Raw genomic sequence first — 17,064 nt, forward strand, 5'->3', positions numbered from 1 at the left:
AATGTAAGTTCCTCAGCCTATACGTTCATTGGGTGAAAGCAGACTAATCAGGGCTCAAGAATAAGTAGAACCACTCAAACTGAATCTTAATGAGCGGATATTGCAACTTACTACATTATCAAGGATATAATGTTCACAACCGNCCAAGTCGAGGTTCCGTTTGGTGAGACGCTCCACGGCGGCACCGAGAGTCTGAACTTGCCTCTCAAGGGCAGTCGTGGGCGGTTCCTCTCTTTGTACGTCTTAGTAGTTGCCATTGAGCGAGTGAGTACCATGCAACCCTTTTAGTCCAGGAAACGAGTGTGGCTTAGTCACTTAAAAGCGTTTCCCACAGACGGCGCCAACTGATGATGCCGAAAATCTCACCAGTGAGTTGCACGACGCGTGTACGCTCAAAAACAACACCTGCACAATGAAAAAGAAAAGGACCTCACAGAGAGCACCGGTGTGGTGCCGGCCAAATACCCTCCGAAGGTCAAGTTAGAACTTCTTTCAACTCTAGAGTGCTAGAGAGGGGTTAATTATGCGTACCTCGACTTATGAGGGTATTGGGGCTTTTATAGTAGTAAAGGGTGGACCTTTCTTTCTTGGAGTAGAAGTCTTTTCCTTATAGGAATCCTTATGCGCGTAGATTGCGGAATCCTTTCCTTATAGGACTCTGATTCTGGGCGTGAAAACACAAGCAATCTCCCTAAAACCTATGCGTGGTGACCAAGTCATGGTCTGCGTGGAGTCGTCAGCTTCTAAGCCGTCAGCCTGCACTTCCCTTCAGCTTAGCGTCAGTTTCACACTTCGTTCAGCCCGTCGGTTTTGTCTTGGTTTTAGTCAGCATGCATTTTATTGTTCAGTTTACGTCACAGCTTAACCCGTCAGCCAGAGCACAAGCTGACGGGTTAAGCTCATGGCGCCAGTCATAATTCTTCCATATCAAAGTCTAACAGTGAAAATGAATACAACTGGAGCAAAGTAAGCAACACTAAGCTAAAATCTCCTAAAAGTAGCATAGAGATTACTAAACCGACAAGATCCTGCAATCAGACCAAAAAGAAAAAAGAAATTTGTTGAGAGAGAGAGGAGTGAGAAGTAATCAAAATTTCAAGTGAATTTTACCAATAAAATGCCATAATCAACTCATTATACCTGGTGTCCAACAGGTTTAGTATTATGAAGTATAAAAGAGAGGAGATAAAATATTTCTCTTTTTTCTTTAATTACTTGTACACTGTTAGCATCTAACATGCTGCCAAATGTCCTTCTTTGCCTCATTAAACTTTCATTGCTTCCATGTGCTCGGTTTAAGTGTGTTTCTTCTCTCAGATGACTGGATGGAGAATTTTCTCTGTAAGTGTTTTTCACACTGTAGGCCAAGGGAGAAAGAAAAACAAGTCAAACTCAATTCAATTATTATCACGTATGTGTATGTGCATATGTTGGTCAGCATGTACAAGAGAGTGATGTACACCAATTCACCTCCCTTATTTATCCTAAATCTGCTCAAAAACACAGCATAGGACTTCAGATTTCTATATTTGACGTTGTGTGTGTTTCTGCTGATAGGCCTGGTGAGCCTGTGTATGTTCATAGCACGTAAGTAATAAGGTGCATGTGTCTATTCTTTCACCTACACCTTCTGATCCTAATACTTGCATTCGTGTTTCTTTTTATCATGCACGTTCAATGTTCTGGTGTCTAAACGTTCAACTTCAATGACACTTGTAAATTTGATACATTTCGAGTCATCATCTCATCCACGGAAGCACAACATAACATTAACACCCACTCAATTTTGGCAATATTTCACCACACAACTAACAGTTCTATGTATAATGAAAATGAAATAGAAAGAATCTAATTAATGTGACCACATATTGGTTAACATAGGTTTTCAATCACAAAACACTACAGAGCATTACCGTGATTGTTGCTCAGTTCTTACTGCTCCACCAATATATCCAATGGATACCGGATCATTTTCTTCTTCTATAGCATGCACCAAAAGTCCATACTGTAAATAACCACAAGCTGTGGCCTGAAACCAAGCAAGATCAACATGTATACGATGGACCCCCAAAGCAGGATTGGCATGAGTTTCAAGCCATCTGAGAACAGGTTGAAATGTTACTCTTAGTCAACCATGACGAACTAAGTGCAGTTGTGCATTCAATCCAGCCACTAATCGATACCATGTGGTAGGTGGGACTGACTGCAGGCCAGAAGCATAACAATTAGCAAATTCTATAAGAGCTACATTTTAGAAGAGATTGATTTAGCACCCCTCCCCCTCAGGTCTCATCTCTCTCTCTCCCTCTTATGTGTAGGTGTATGTGCATGTGTTTGTCTGTGTGTGTCTTTCTCTAAACTTGCTTGTGTTTTGTGCGCATTGATCATTTTTTACTGAGTCCCTGTATGAATTAACAAACCTGACTCATAAGGCTTGTGAGAATATTATTGCTGTAAAGTGAGAAAGGGGCCATGTAACTTCCATCTCCTCCAAAAGGTAATAACATGGGAAATCTTAGGTGTAGGCGAGGAGGAAGATCAGTTCTCTTTTCATCGCCACCAAGGAAGAAGTCCACATATGCTAGCATTAAATCAGAAGTTGCAGCTACATACAGAAATACATGAAAACATACCCAAGCTTAAAAACCAATTAAATTTCACTGGGACCACATTGCATTTTCCATATTGTAAGAGATTAGATTTTGCAGCGGATTACACACTGAAAACCAATCCAATTTGTGCTGAATGGTAAGTCCAAATCCCATCTATAGTGAATGAATATGCACTCAACTATCACTAAAAGGGAAAGTTAGATGTGATTTATATTTCTTAACAAATGTAACTACTGGCACAAAAAAGTGGGGATTGTAATTGCATAAAAGAGTAAGACCATTAGACATTGTTAAGAATAAATAGTCAATTATAAAATCAAAGGCAAACATACAATCTAATGTCAGGTCATTCTCCAGGTCTCAAATAACACTTCGAACCCAATGTCTACCCCTCTTTTTCTTTTTTTCTATACATTTCAGTGAGTTCTTCCCACCAATTCCCACCCCCAGAGTATACCAAAAAATAACCTTCACAGCCACTTTGGTATAGTATCTACAGCATTGAATGCTCAGCCAGGGCACAAATGGTAGAATCTTGGATAATTTATGCAAGCATATCATAGACGTATGGGTGCATCACCTAAACAAACTTAATAACTCATTAATCATTTAAAATGCATCACATGCAGCATAAAGTATCATAGTCTAATGAAGCCACGACAGAAAACCAGAACTTGTGCAAAAGCAAACCTTGATCCCTTCATAGAGAGCACGTGAACGGCAAGAACGTAAGCAAGCATAATCGTACTCTGATCTAACAAGCTCATGCAATCGTTGCAATTTCAATCTCCGGCGCCACAGTTGCCATGACCATGCAAGAGGATATGCTAGAACAGAAAGAATGCTGTATATTGCTCCCTCCCACCATTGATAGGCAGCTATAGCATTGATCTTATCTACAAACCTATTAAATGCATCCTCATATCTGCCAAATCAGATATATTAAGCGGAAAGACTTCTAATCAAATATAATTAAATTAACAAAGAGATAATAACAATGAAATCCATTAAGGGGCAACTGAAGTAATCAGGAAAAAAAATGATCCAATTTAACTTACAAAATCTCTTTTATTTGTTCTGGAGGAGTATGAGGTAGATGCCATGGTTCGCTGAAAGTATTAGGACCCATGAAATACATTCTATGCACATGACTCTGGGACTCTTCAGCTCTGTTTGTTTCCAAAACCTAGTATATCAATAGCACCTTGTTAACATCCGATATCATGGGTGGAGACACAGCAAAACTTACAAAAGCTGTATGTGTAGACTTCTTTTCTTGTACAAAAATCAGTATGAAAAGGACAATTTTATGATGCAAGATTGTTCAAAGGAACCTTATTCAATGACTCCAGAAAAGGGAAGGAGTGATCTATTTCAGAGCCGTGTTGAGTAGGAGCTGGTCCTGGTAATTCATCTACCCCAACAAATTTCATTCTCGTGGCACCGAGCACCAGAGCTAACAGAACGAGGAGACCCATAAGAAGAAAACCAAATAACCAAGGCCCACCAAATGTATAAATCAACTCTTCAAGAGCTGTATAACAATGTGACATGTGATATCTGTCTGAAACGCATCTGTAAGGACAAGGAGTTTCAGCTATACCTCCTGTTAAAGAGGACAAGTTGAGACACTGAGAAATATCATAATTATGACGGGATGAAGCGTGATTTTGCGGAGGGATGATTGGTACAGACTGTTGACCAGAAACATCAATCTGACGATAGGATGGGGCGGTAGCTGATTCCTCATTTAGTATTTTCCAAATGTTCTCCACAATTTCCTCTATAAACTCTGACTCTAGACTGCAATCCCAAGCATACCCACAATTTTTTTTTAAAGAATAGAGTCAGTGATCAACTGATCATACAATAATGAGGAAATGAGCTATATATGAAAAATGGAATGAAATGCCAAAAATCTAATTTCCTATTCATTGAAATTTAATTGATTTACAGTATTTCCAAGGCAAATTAGAGCCAACTACTTCCAAGTAACTAAGAACCAATAAAGTTCAACATTATAATAACAATATGAAAATTTGGATGTTCACTAGAAATAGTAAAACATAAAACTAAAAAAATTTCGAATTGAAAAGGGCTACCACAAAATCGAGCATTCCCATCATCCAAAAATATACACACACCCAAATATATATTATCAAAACCCAATTATTTAGATATTCAATATATTTTGATTTTCTTGCTAGTGTTTTTGCGTAAAAAAAAAATTAAATTATTTATTGTCTCATTATTATACTTTAAAATAATTTTTAAATTAAAATTTGTAATACATACCCGTATTAAAATTTGATCCTCAAATTATAGAAGAATCTTGATAAATCGAATAAAAAATTCAAGATTATAATAACAATATGATGAAAACATTGATGTTTACTATAACTACTAAAACATCACACTAAAAAATATTGGTTTCTAATAAAAAAGGACGCCAACTCCTATAAAACCGAGCATTCTCATCATCCAAACAAATCTACAATGGTTTATGATTAGAAACAATGCGATCTAAATGGTTAACCCAACTAGGAGATCATAGATCTCTACCTAGAACAAAATCATCTTAAAGCTCACTAATTTGATCGATTAATCATGTGACAATCATTTCATAATAAACAAATCTTTATCAAAGGAACTTGGTTCTCCCATTATCACTCTATCCACATCTGTCTCTTCCTCAAACTCAAACAACAATTTATGCTTCCGTATATCACAGATTTGAAAGCCCTTTCAAGTTCTCCTTAAATGGTTAAAAATCCTCACCACCGTATCTAAATTTAATACCCTTCTAGTTATGAAGCAACAAAATCCACATTAAGTTTTGTACTTAAACAAAACTAGTTGGTATTGGGTGCAATGCACATAAAAGTTTAACATAATAAATTTTTTTATCTAAATATAAAATTTAATAATTAAGATAATAATTAATATGCATTTATTATAATTATAGTTGTATATAAAACTATATATTCGATCATATTAAAAAAAATTATATATAGAGAATAGTCAATCAAAATTTAAATTATTTTAGTTATATATATTATGGATTATAGATAATCATATTTTTCAAAATACTTTTATTTTGTACATAAACGAGAGCCTTTTTCTTTTTTAATTTAAAAAATCATACGTAAATAATATTACCGATACGGTTTCAAATGCAAGCCTGCCAAGTTTGCAGAGTTTGTCAAAGCAACCCTCCAACTGTTCACCTTGTCTTCAGAGCCATTCTATATCGCCTTGCCCTTCTGTTTTCGCACATCGGATGGAGACACATGGTAGAAAATAGGGATCACCCTTTGATTGAACAGCCTTTTGCATTCCATGATCTTAACCAGCTCATCCAGGCACCAATCTGTTCTAGCACCTCAGATTGAGACACATCATAGAATATAGGCAGCACCCTTTGATTTAAAAGCCTTTTGCATTCCATGATCTTCACCAGCTCATCGAGGCACCAATCTGAAGTAGCATAGTTTTTGGAGAACACAACAACTGCAATCCTTGAAGTCTCAATTGCCTTCAACAACTCAGGTCCAATCTCTCCCCCTCTAGGGAGATCTATGTCATCCCTATACGCACCAATCCTTTCATGGTTTAAAGCAGCAAAAAAATGGCTTTTAAAGCCTGTGCGGATATCGGCCCCGCGAAAACTAACAAAGACCTCATATTCATGTGTCAATGATGGTGTTGGTAAAGATGGATCAAAGTTTTCTTGGCCCTCGGAATGAGTCATGGTTGCAACACACAGAACTAATTGAGGTAAGACTAGTACTGCGATGCCTAAACTCAAGAGCAAAGCAGCAAGGGCTGATAAGGATGGAGCAGAGGGACGAGCCATGGTTGCAACACACAGAGGAGCAAATGAGCAAGAACCGGTTGTGTTTTTTCATTTTAGCTTTCCGAGTTTTCTCTCTTCCTCTTTTTTTTTTCTGTCGTGTGCAAGTTTTCCAAAGTAGTGGGAATTTTTGACTTTGTGCACGCTGTGTTTTTATTTTATGAAGGAAGATACCAGGAAATTGGCATGAAAACCCCAAAGAATTTGGCTTTCTCCGTTTTCTAGTTTTGCACCGCCTTTTCTTTTGTTGTTCCTTTCTATTTTCATTCTAGCTTTTTCCTGTTTATCTGGTTGGTTTTGGTCATCATTGATGAAGGGAAAGTGGATGAAATGGGGTTATTCAAAGGAAGCCAAATTAAAGTTCCCAAGCCGTGGATCCCAGGCTCGAGCCCAACCTGAAAACCAAACCCGTTTGGAGACTCCATATGCTCCCACAGCCAAACAGTCATAGGCCAGGCAAACAACCTAAAAAGTAAGACCTGTCTTGGGTCATGCTGCTAACACAAAGTCAACGAACCCTCATCTTATTGGGGTAGGGCTTCAAGCCCAAATCTTATCTCTTAAAACCCAAGCCCACAACCCATGCACTGTCTAACCCAAAACACTTCCCCAGGCATTGGAAAATTTATTGGTTTTGAAAATTAAATTTTTTTATAGTTTAGTAATCTATTCATGAATCATATATCGTATAAGCAAGAAACCTGATTACTTATTAAGCAAAGGGAAGTGTTGAGAACTGATGACATTGGCTATTTGGAAAGAAATTTTGTACAACAGAAGTTAAGCTTTGATTTTTTGGACACTTCTTCAATGGTAATTAGGAATGCTGGACACTTGAAAATGAGTTTGCAAACCTCTGTTGATTCTTTAATGGGAAGTGCCTACTAAGTGAATCTTTTCATAATTCTTTCTCCAAAATGGTTCATATTTCATGGTGCCTAAAATAAATTTATATCTAAAATGCCAAACTACTATAATTTCACAAAGACACGTATCTACTGGAGCCCTTGTCAGTGGCGCAGCCACATGAGGACCGAAGGGGGCCTTGGCCCCCTCAAAATTTTTGAAAAAAATTAAAGAAATTTCCTTTTTTTTTGGAATTATACTAAATAATTTGAAAATTTTTAAAGAACCATATCATATGGCCCCATACCTCATTGTACAAAGAAGAAGAACTAAAGAAGACACATCTCACCTCATTGACTTATTGTATTCTCTCTCGTCTATCACTGCTGTGTCTTGTTCGTCGATCATGGTGGTTTCTTCTTGGTCGGCCTTTACTTTGTCTTCTTCGTCAACCTCCTGTTTTTCGTTAACTGCATATCATCTTCTTCGTGAGCTGCTAGTCCTGCTGCTACTTTTCGTCTTTTTCTTTTATCTAGCTTTAACTTTTTTAAACTTTTGTTTCCAAATCTTGGCTTGGTTCCAGCACCTTTGAATGACATTTCTTACTTTTTTATGTCACTTTGCTTCTTTTGTTTGCTTGTGTCAGCCAGATGAGATGGGTCGGTCAGGTCAATGGCGTAAGTAATTACTAGGTGTGAAGAGTTTTTTTAAGTACAAATTTTACTTTTTAACTCATCTTTTTGTGGTTCTAGAGTGTACACCGATACGTTTAATATTTTATTCTTTAATGCTTGTTTGTTTTGGTGATGTTTTTAAACTATAACCATTATTATTTTTATTTGTTAGATTGATGGGTCAATGTATACAGTTTTTTTAAAAATAAATATGATTAAGATTTATTGAAGAAGTAATTAAGAGTTTATTCACATTAAAAAAAGTAATGAGGGGTTTATATTTTTAAAAACTCTTTATAATTTATTATGATTTTCTAATTGAATATATATATAGCGGTAATTCCGAAATAATACACTGGTATAGACTGGTACCAAAACATATGATTCCCTTAACTAAATTGAAACAGCTTTAAGTATAAAATTGACTCTCTTGATTGTAGGTTACTATTTTAGACTTAACACACACACACACACAAAAAATAAATAAAAATTATATATGGTCCCCCCAAAGATAAATTCCTAACTCCATCACTCTGAAAATTTAGCTTTTACCAACTGCGAAACCCATTTTTACTTTATTCTAAAGGTAGAATCAAAGACTAAAATGCAGTTGGTTCTCATTAAGAATCATTCTTTAGATTTCCCTATAGTTCTATATAACTTCAGTTTCTAGATATTTGCTTTAATTTGCTTTCATTTTACTTCATTTTAGGAGAGAGATCTATATGAGGATCCTGTCAACTATGCCTCGCCTAGATATATGTTTTAAAAACCGAACAGGACCGGCCAGTTCAACTAGTTAAATTAGAAACTAAATCTAGAATAGATCTAGTTAAACTAAAAACCAGCTTCTTTTTTTATTTTTTGACCGATTTGGTTTTTAAATCCACATGTGGTAAATAATATTATTGTGGAAGAAGAATGTGAACTTATTAATGAAAGTGACACAGTCCTACCAATCAAATGATAGTAAAATATAAAAATAGGTTTTGGGAAAGCGTGGTAAGAAGTAATAGATGTGAAGTTAATACATATTAATGGGTCTAATTTTTATTTGTAAAAGAATCTCTCAAGATGGCCCACCTTTGCATTTTTTTAATTGCAAATCCACCCAATTGTTGATTTCTGTAGAACAAAAGATCAAGTTGATCATGATGAGTTAGGTCACTTCAGTTGGACCTAAAAAAATGATATCTCTCTCTTATTTTGTGTTCACCTTAGATTCTTTTTTTCAGTAATTTTTTGTTTGCTCTTTTAGATCAGGTCAAAAGGCTTATATTCTATTTTCCTCTCCTTTTACCGTCAATCTTCCATGCAAATTTGGTTATTTGGTTAGAGCTCCTCCCTTATAATTCCTAATGGGTCTTGATATTTGTCTTTGTGGTATTCTTGTGAGGCTTCTTGTATTCTGATTTGTTTGTTTGTTTGTTTTTTCCTTTTTCTTTTTCTTTCAACTGGAAACATGCGACATATGATTGTTGAGGCTTTAATTGCAAGGAATCAGATGGAAATTTGGGGGGAAGGGGGGGGGGGTGGGGAATTCTAATGGACACATTGGTATATTATTGGTCTCGTCAAGGATGAATATGATCTTGTATTAGATACTTACAAAACGAAGGGTAATTAATATGATGATGTATTGATGGATATTATGACATTTTGTAAAATTCACTGTTATTGGAAATTTGAAGTCCTTACTCCTTGGAGATATCAATTCCAAATTTCCAATATCTTTTTAGGGTTTTTGTGGATGTCTTATAAATAAGGCAAGTTATACATCTCACTTTTTCTATATATAAAAAGCGCAAATGCGCATAGCTACAATGTTTTTTGGTTTGTTCAATTGACACAGTAGCTATAAGGTTTTTTTTTTTTTTTTTTTTTTTTCTTCAGTCATTGGTTTGTGCTTTTTTTTTTCCTTTCAAATATTTATAAGTGCTAGCATATATATTGTTATACTGACACAACAAATTTCAGAATATTTTCACAATTATTGAGGTGTCAATTTCTTAGAAGTCGAAATAAAATAATAAACTATGAGACTGTGACCAACCAGGACTGAAAATAAATTTTTTTGAAAATATTGTAACACTTGTTGTGTGAATGTGTAAAAACTACAGTAACTTTTAGTTTGCTCAATATGTACTATTCATCACTTCATTGCCTTTTTTCTTTTCTTTTAGTCATTAGTTTGTGCTTTTTTTTTTTAATATTTATATGAGTTGGCATATATATTATTATACTGACGTAACAAATTTCACAATATTTTCACAATTATTGAGGTGTCATTTCTTATAGATCGAAATAAAATAATAAAATATGAAACTGTAACCAACCACAACTGAAAATAAATATTTTATGAAAATGTTGTAACACTTGCTGTTATCACAATATTTTCACAATTGTTGAGATCTTAGTTTCTTATAGATCAAATACAAAAATGCTAAGTCCACAACATTTTTACTTTAATTTCACAAAAAATCATAGGTAAGCTATTATTGATAGATAAAAAAGTGATATTAGTTATGGGTCTTGTGGGGGAGGAGTTTATTCTAAGCCCGCAAGCAGTTTGTGTGTAGTAGTGGTACACTTATGTCTTCAACCCAGGCTTATAAGGCATGAGTAGGGCACATCTTTCTTCAATGTGGGACAAGCTCAATGTTGCCCATGTCGCTTAAAGGAACAAAGTCGTGCGAGTCCTCAGCCCCAAAGCGAACAAATTGCTTGCGGGCTTGGAATAAACTCCTCCCCCACAAAAAGGCGCTTTTGAGGGCAGTGCCCATCAAAGGTATTGTTCGCTTTGGGTGGATGTCATTGCGACTGCTTCGACTAGCACGGTTTTGTTACCAAGAAGGGCACGCCTCTACCACTACTACACATGTGTTTGCCTTCAGTTAAGGCTTATAAAGCATGAGTGGGGCGCATCTTTTTTTGATGTGGGACAAGTCTCAAAGATTGCCCACATCGCTTGAAAAGAACAAAGCTGTGCGGGTCCTCGGCCCCAAAGCGGACAAAATGCTTGCGGGCTTGGAACAAATCCTCCCCAATAGGTCTATTTTAAAAGCAATAACAACTTGTCATCTAAAATTTGTTATAAAAATATTATGGAGATAACATTTCTATAAAATAAATGAGAATATATCAGACTGAAACTTACCACAGCTAGATATAAAGGTATTGTGAAAATATTGTGACATTTTGTTGTATTCCTAGACTTCCTTTTTAGTTTAGTCAAATTTGGTGAGCAAAAATTCATTATTTCACGCACGATTTTCTTCTGTTGGTTTTTTGTTTGTTGTTTCTTTTAGTGCATAGTTTAAAGTGGTTGTCCCAATTAAAAATTAATAACAATTTACCACCTAGGATTTGTTGTAAAAATATTGTGGATGTAGCATTACTCTAAAATAAAATTATAAAAGATCATACCAGGGTCCACTGTAGCTAAATAAAGGTATTAAGAACCACCGCGCACCCTTGGTGCAGTGGTCACTCCACAAGTATAAGTGCTTGTGGGGTGTAGGGGGCAAGGGCCGGGGTTCAAGTCTCCAAGAGGGAGCTTCACATACATATACACTTAGATTAGGCTAGAGTAGAGATTCTATCTTGTATAAAAAAATAAAAAAAATAAATAAATAAATAACTAAAGGTATTGAGAAAATATCGTGACATTTATTTTGTTCCTGACTACTTCTTTTTTTTTGTTTAGCCAATTATTGAGCCAAAATTCATAGTTCTATGGATAGTTTTCTTGGACTGACTTTTTTTTTAACACATTAGTTAAAGTAAAAAACACATAGTTTTACTAGCAAAAAAGAATTATGGGAAGAAACACTTTCCCCCTTTATGTTTGAGGTAATTTCATCCCCCCAACTTTAAAATTGAATAATTTCATCTTTTATACTTTGGAGACAAATATATAGTCCCTGATGTTACTCTCTTGGTTAAACCTTAATAAAATCTTATGATTTCTAGAATATTTCATTGTCCAATATCTAAAATGCCTCATGAAATTTTAATGTCCCAAAAATTTTCTTCGTGTATTTTGAGTTGTATGTGTTAGTCATATTTAGAAATTAAAAATGGTGATGCATGGTATTCTATTTATTACATAGAGAACACTAATTTATAAGTGGTTTAAATCTTCTACATTTATAATTTTATCATGGTTTTAAAAACCGAACCGGACATCAAACCGTTTTTTTTCCAATTTCCGGTTCAACCCCGGTTTTTGACCAGTTTTTGGCCGGTTTTCCGGTTGTTGACCGGTTATTGACCGGTTATGGGACTTTTAACCGGACCGGATTGGCATCCAGTTCCCGGTTGAACCGGTCGGACCGGCCGGTCCGGTCCGGTTTTTAAAACAGTGAATTTTATCTAATAGAAACTTCAATGATATATGTTTTTTGTTATTTTGTTCTCTTTTTTTTATTTGTTTTCTTTCTTAAAAAGGTGTTTATTAAAAATTCAGTAAGCTAAGCATCGTCATTAGGCTCATAAAATAAAATGATAAAGAATGACGTATGAATAACAAAATATTCATTGCAAATGGTTGTAGGTATTTAATTTGATGAAGAATTTCAATTGTATTATATGTCATCATTTATTGCGAAAATTTAAATATTATGACAATATTTTATCAAACCTTAGTTGTTTATTGTTGGAAGATAACGACATTTGTTATTATTCTTAGTAGAATTTTTTTGTGAGTAGATATATACTGTTTTTAGTAAATAAGTTCTACGAAACGAAAAAGTAATTTATATCAAATGATACTATGTCATCCGTATCAAAATCCAATAAACGAGAGACATGTGTGCAAAAAATAAAAATAACTACACACTGACACATGTCTTTCAATTGTTAGTGGGTTAGTTATTTTCTACTAACATATCTCATACTTATTAGATTTTGATACCACTGACATGGTATCATTTGATACCAAATATCTTCTCCTAAGAAATTATCATACTAAATAAATAGTCATATGTTAAATAACTATTCTAAATCTAAATACATGGTTTGATACTATTTCAAAAAAAAAATTTATATTAAATTTTCTCACTCAAGGGTAGCATGTGCCTTGCACGTGCAACCCTTACTAGTAGAAATTTAAAATGTTGTAAACGAATATTGTTGATATGAGTATTAAAAAAGAGTAACATGAAAACCTTGGCACAATACATTTGGTTTGAGAAGAAATATACTTATGTTAATACAAACTTATGGATATGAATAGCATTTGTAGGATTTATAAACGAATATTGTTGATACAAGTATTAAAAGTTCAAAATTACCTTGGAACAATATATTTGGTTTGAGATGAAATATACTTATATTAATACAAACATATGGTAATGAATAATATTTGTAAGGTTGTAAATGAATATTATCAATACAAGTATTAAAATTTAAAAGTTCAAAATCAATTTATTTTATTTTATTTTACTTTGAACACAAGTCGAATTCAAACTCATCATAAATTTGAATTACATAAACAAAATTTGATCCAAAAACAACTTTCATTTTTTTGAATCCATTGTTAAAGAACTAGAAATGAAAAGGAAAAAGAAAGGTGTCTCCTTGCTTTAAGAGTTTTAAAAGAAAAATGATAAAAGTCGCTATATATCTAAAAATAAAAATAAAAGAGCTCTAAAATAAATAAATATTATTATTTGGATTAAAAAATAAAAATAGAAATTAAAAAAAAAATTCATAATTCATAATCAAATGATTCAAATTCTTACATTTTTCAAAGATCTCGAAGACCCACATCATAGGAAGGAACAACTCAAAGATCTGCAACAAAGAGAAGAAGAATAAAATGTAAGAGAACCAATAATAGGGAAAAAAAAAAATGGCTTAAAGACCGCAGCATAGTAAGGAACAACTTGAAGATCCGCAACAGAGAGAAGAATAAAGAAATGTAAGAGAACCAATAATAGGAAAAAAAAGGCTTAAAAATATAATTGTTTGCCTTATGAGTCATGACGTTCACAATAATGGATACCATAATTCATAGCAAAATTTAGATTGAAAATATATGGCTTCAAAGAAAAGGAAATGCAAATATAAGTCTTCAAAAGAATATATATTTTACAGATTTGGAAGGAAAAAAATGATTAAATACATCAAAAAAATCAGAAAAAATATTTTACTTAACGGCTATAGGAAATAGATTCGCATGGTCTTTGAAGTATGAGCCAAGTGGCCAAAGTTCATGTCTCTTGTACTGTTCTACATTTTAATTCTAGAAGGACAAAATTCGGTATGAATAACTTAAAAGTACAGTTTTATTTAATATCTTTTTATTGAATGTAAATTTTGACTAATTAATAGGTATGTTATCACCACTGCACATCTTCGGTGCGATAGTCACTCCACAAGTATAAGTGCTTGTGGGGTGTGGGGAGTAAGGGCCGGAGTTCAAGTTTCCAAGAGGAAGCTTTACACACGTATACACTTAGATTATGTTAGAGTAGAAATTCTATCTTGTATTAAAAAAAAAAAAGCATAGTACATCATCAATAATATATTTAAATTTCAAGTTTTTGTAATATAAATTATATATAAAAAATAAGTTTATGGAGCAAATAATAAATAACATCCTATTGATATTAAATTTGAAATGTATGTTAAAAATATAAATGACATGTAATCTAATAGTTAAAATTTTAAAATCATGCTAATTTTTTTAATGGAAGTTGTTATGACTTTGTCCATTTTAAAATGCTTAGTGAATAAAATACTATTTTGCCTAAAAATTTCACCACTATTAGAGAATTAGCATATGGGGATGCAAAAAAGGTCATACATCTTCAAAACCTATTTTATTTATTTTACCATATCATTTTACAACTCATTCAACATCTCTATTTCTATTTTTACATGCAACTCAATTAAATAATATAAACAAATCAGTTCTCTCCCATCTCTCTCTTCCTTCTTTTCCTCTCTTCCTCTTTCACTCTATTAAAATATTAGTTTTTTATTTTATTTTTACAACCCATGAACAATAGGGTTGTATATATACAACCTTGCTATTCATAGATGCTAAAAAAAGATTATGGATTCATATGTAAGGTGATAAGCTAGTTTGAGAATGTTGTGAAATTATTGTATAGAAGGAATAAAAAAATAAAAATTAAATAAGAAATAAAAAAGTTTGGGAATCTATTTTTTCTACCATTTCTCATGTTTCATAAAGTGGCACTAAAACAAGGATCATGATATTCTCTCTATTGCTCGGTATATGTATATACCAATAATGATTTTTTTTTTATTTTTTTTTTTTTTTTTTTTGTTTTCTTTCTTAAAAAGGTGTTTATTAAAAATTAAGTAAGCTAAGCATCGTCATTAGGCTTATAAAATAAAATGATAAAGAATGACGTATGAATAACAAAATATTCATTGCAAATGGTTGTAGGTATTTAATTTGATGAAGAATTTCAATTGTATTATATGTCATCATTTATTGCGAAAATTTAAATATTATGACAATATTTTATCAAACCTTAGTTGTTTATTGTTAGAAAATAACGACATTTGTTATTATTCTTAGTAGAATTTTTTTGTAAGTAGATATATACTGTTTTTAGTAAATAAGTTCTACGAAACGAAAAAATATTTTATATCAAATGATACTACGTCATCCGTATCAAAATCCAATAAACGAGAGACATGTGTGCAAAAAATAAAAATAACTACACACTGACACATGTCTTTTAATTGTTAGTGGGTTAGTTATTTTCTACTGACATATCTCATACTTATTAGATTTTGATACCACTGACATGGTATCATTTGATACCAAATATATTCTCCTAAGAAATTATCATACTAAATAGATAGTCATATGTTAAATAACTATTCTAAATCTAAATACATGGTTTGATACTATTTTCAAAAAAAAAAATTTATATTAAATTTTCTCACTCAAGGGGTAGCACGTGTCTTGCACGTGCAACCCTTACTAGTAGAAATTTAAAATGTTGTAAACAAATATTGTTGATATGAGTATTAAAAAAGAGTAACATGAAAACCTTGGCACAATACATTTGGTTTGAGAAGAAATATACTTATGTTAATACAAACTTATGGATATGAATAGCATTTGTAGGATTTGTAAACGAATATTGTTGATACAAGTATTAAAAGTTCAAAATTACCTTGGAACAATATATTTGGTTTGAGATGAAATATACTTATATTAATACAAACATATGGTAATGAATAATATTTGTAAGGTTGTAAATGAATATTATCAATACAAGTATTAAAATTTAAAAGTTCAAAATCAATTTATTTTATCTTATTTTAATTTGAACACAAGTCGAATTCAAACTCATCATAAATTTGAATTGCATAAACAAAATTTGATCCAAAAACAACTTTCATTTTTTTGAATCCATTGTTAAAGAACTAGAAATGAAAAGGAAAAAGAAAGGTGTCTCCTTGCTTTAAGAGTTTTAAAAGAAAAATGATAAAAGTCGCTATATATCTAAAAATAAAAATAAAAGAGTTCTAAAATAAATAAATATTATTATTTGGATTAAAAAATAAAAATAAAAAATAAAAAAAAATTCATAATTCATAATCAAATGATTCAAATTCTTACATTTTTCAAAGATCTCGAAGACCCACATCATAGGAAGGAACAACTCAAAGATCTGCAACAAAGAGAAGAAGAATAAAATGTAAGAGAACCAATAATAGGAAAAAAAAAATGGCTTAAAGACCGCAGCATAGTAAGGAACAACTTGAAGATCCGCAACAGAGAGAAGAATAATGAAATGTAAGAGAACCAATAATAGGAAAAAAAAGGCTTAAAAATATAATTGTTTGCCTTATGAGTCATGACGTTCACAATAATGGATACCATAATTCATAGCAAAATTTAGATTGAAAATATATGGCTTCAAAGAAAAGGAAATGCAAAAATAAGTCTTCAAAAGAATATATATTTTACAGATTTGGAAGAAAAAAAATGATTAAATACATCAAAAAAATCAGAAAATATATTTTACTTAACGGCTATAGGAAATAGATTCGCATGGTCTTTGAAGTATGAGCCAAGTGGCCA

The 17,064-nt window shown here is 32.7% G+C and overlaps 1 pseudogene; it reads right to left on the reverse strand.

The window, feature by feature from the left end:
- Window positions 1–704: 704 nt before the first annotated feature.
- LOC112005178 (uncharacterized) lies at window positions 705–7,870 on the reverse strand (annotated as a pseudogene).
- Window positions 7,871–17,064: the final 9,194 nt, after the last annotated feature.

The sequence above is a fragment of the Quercus suber genome, unplaced genomic scaffold (assembly GCF_002906115.3).
Source record: "Quercus suber isolate HL8 unplaced genomic scaffold, Cork oak 2.0 scaffold_6, whole genome shotgun sequence".
Lineage (NCBI taxonomy): Eukaryota > Viridiplantae > Streptophyta > Magnoliopsida > Fagales > Fagaceae > Quercus > Quercus suber.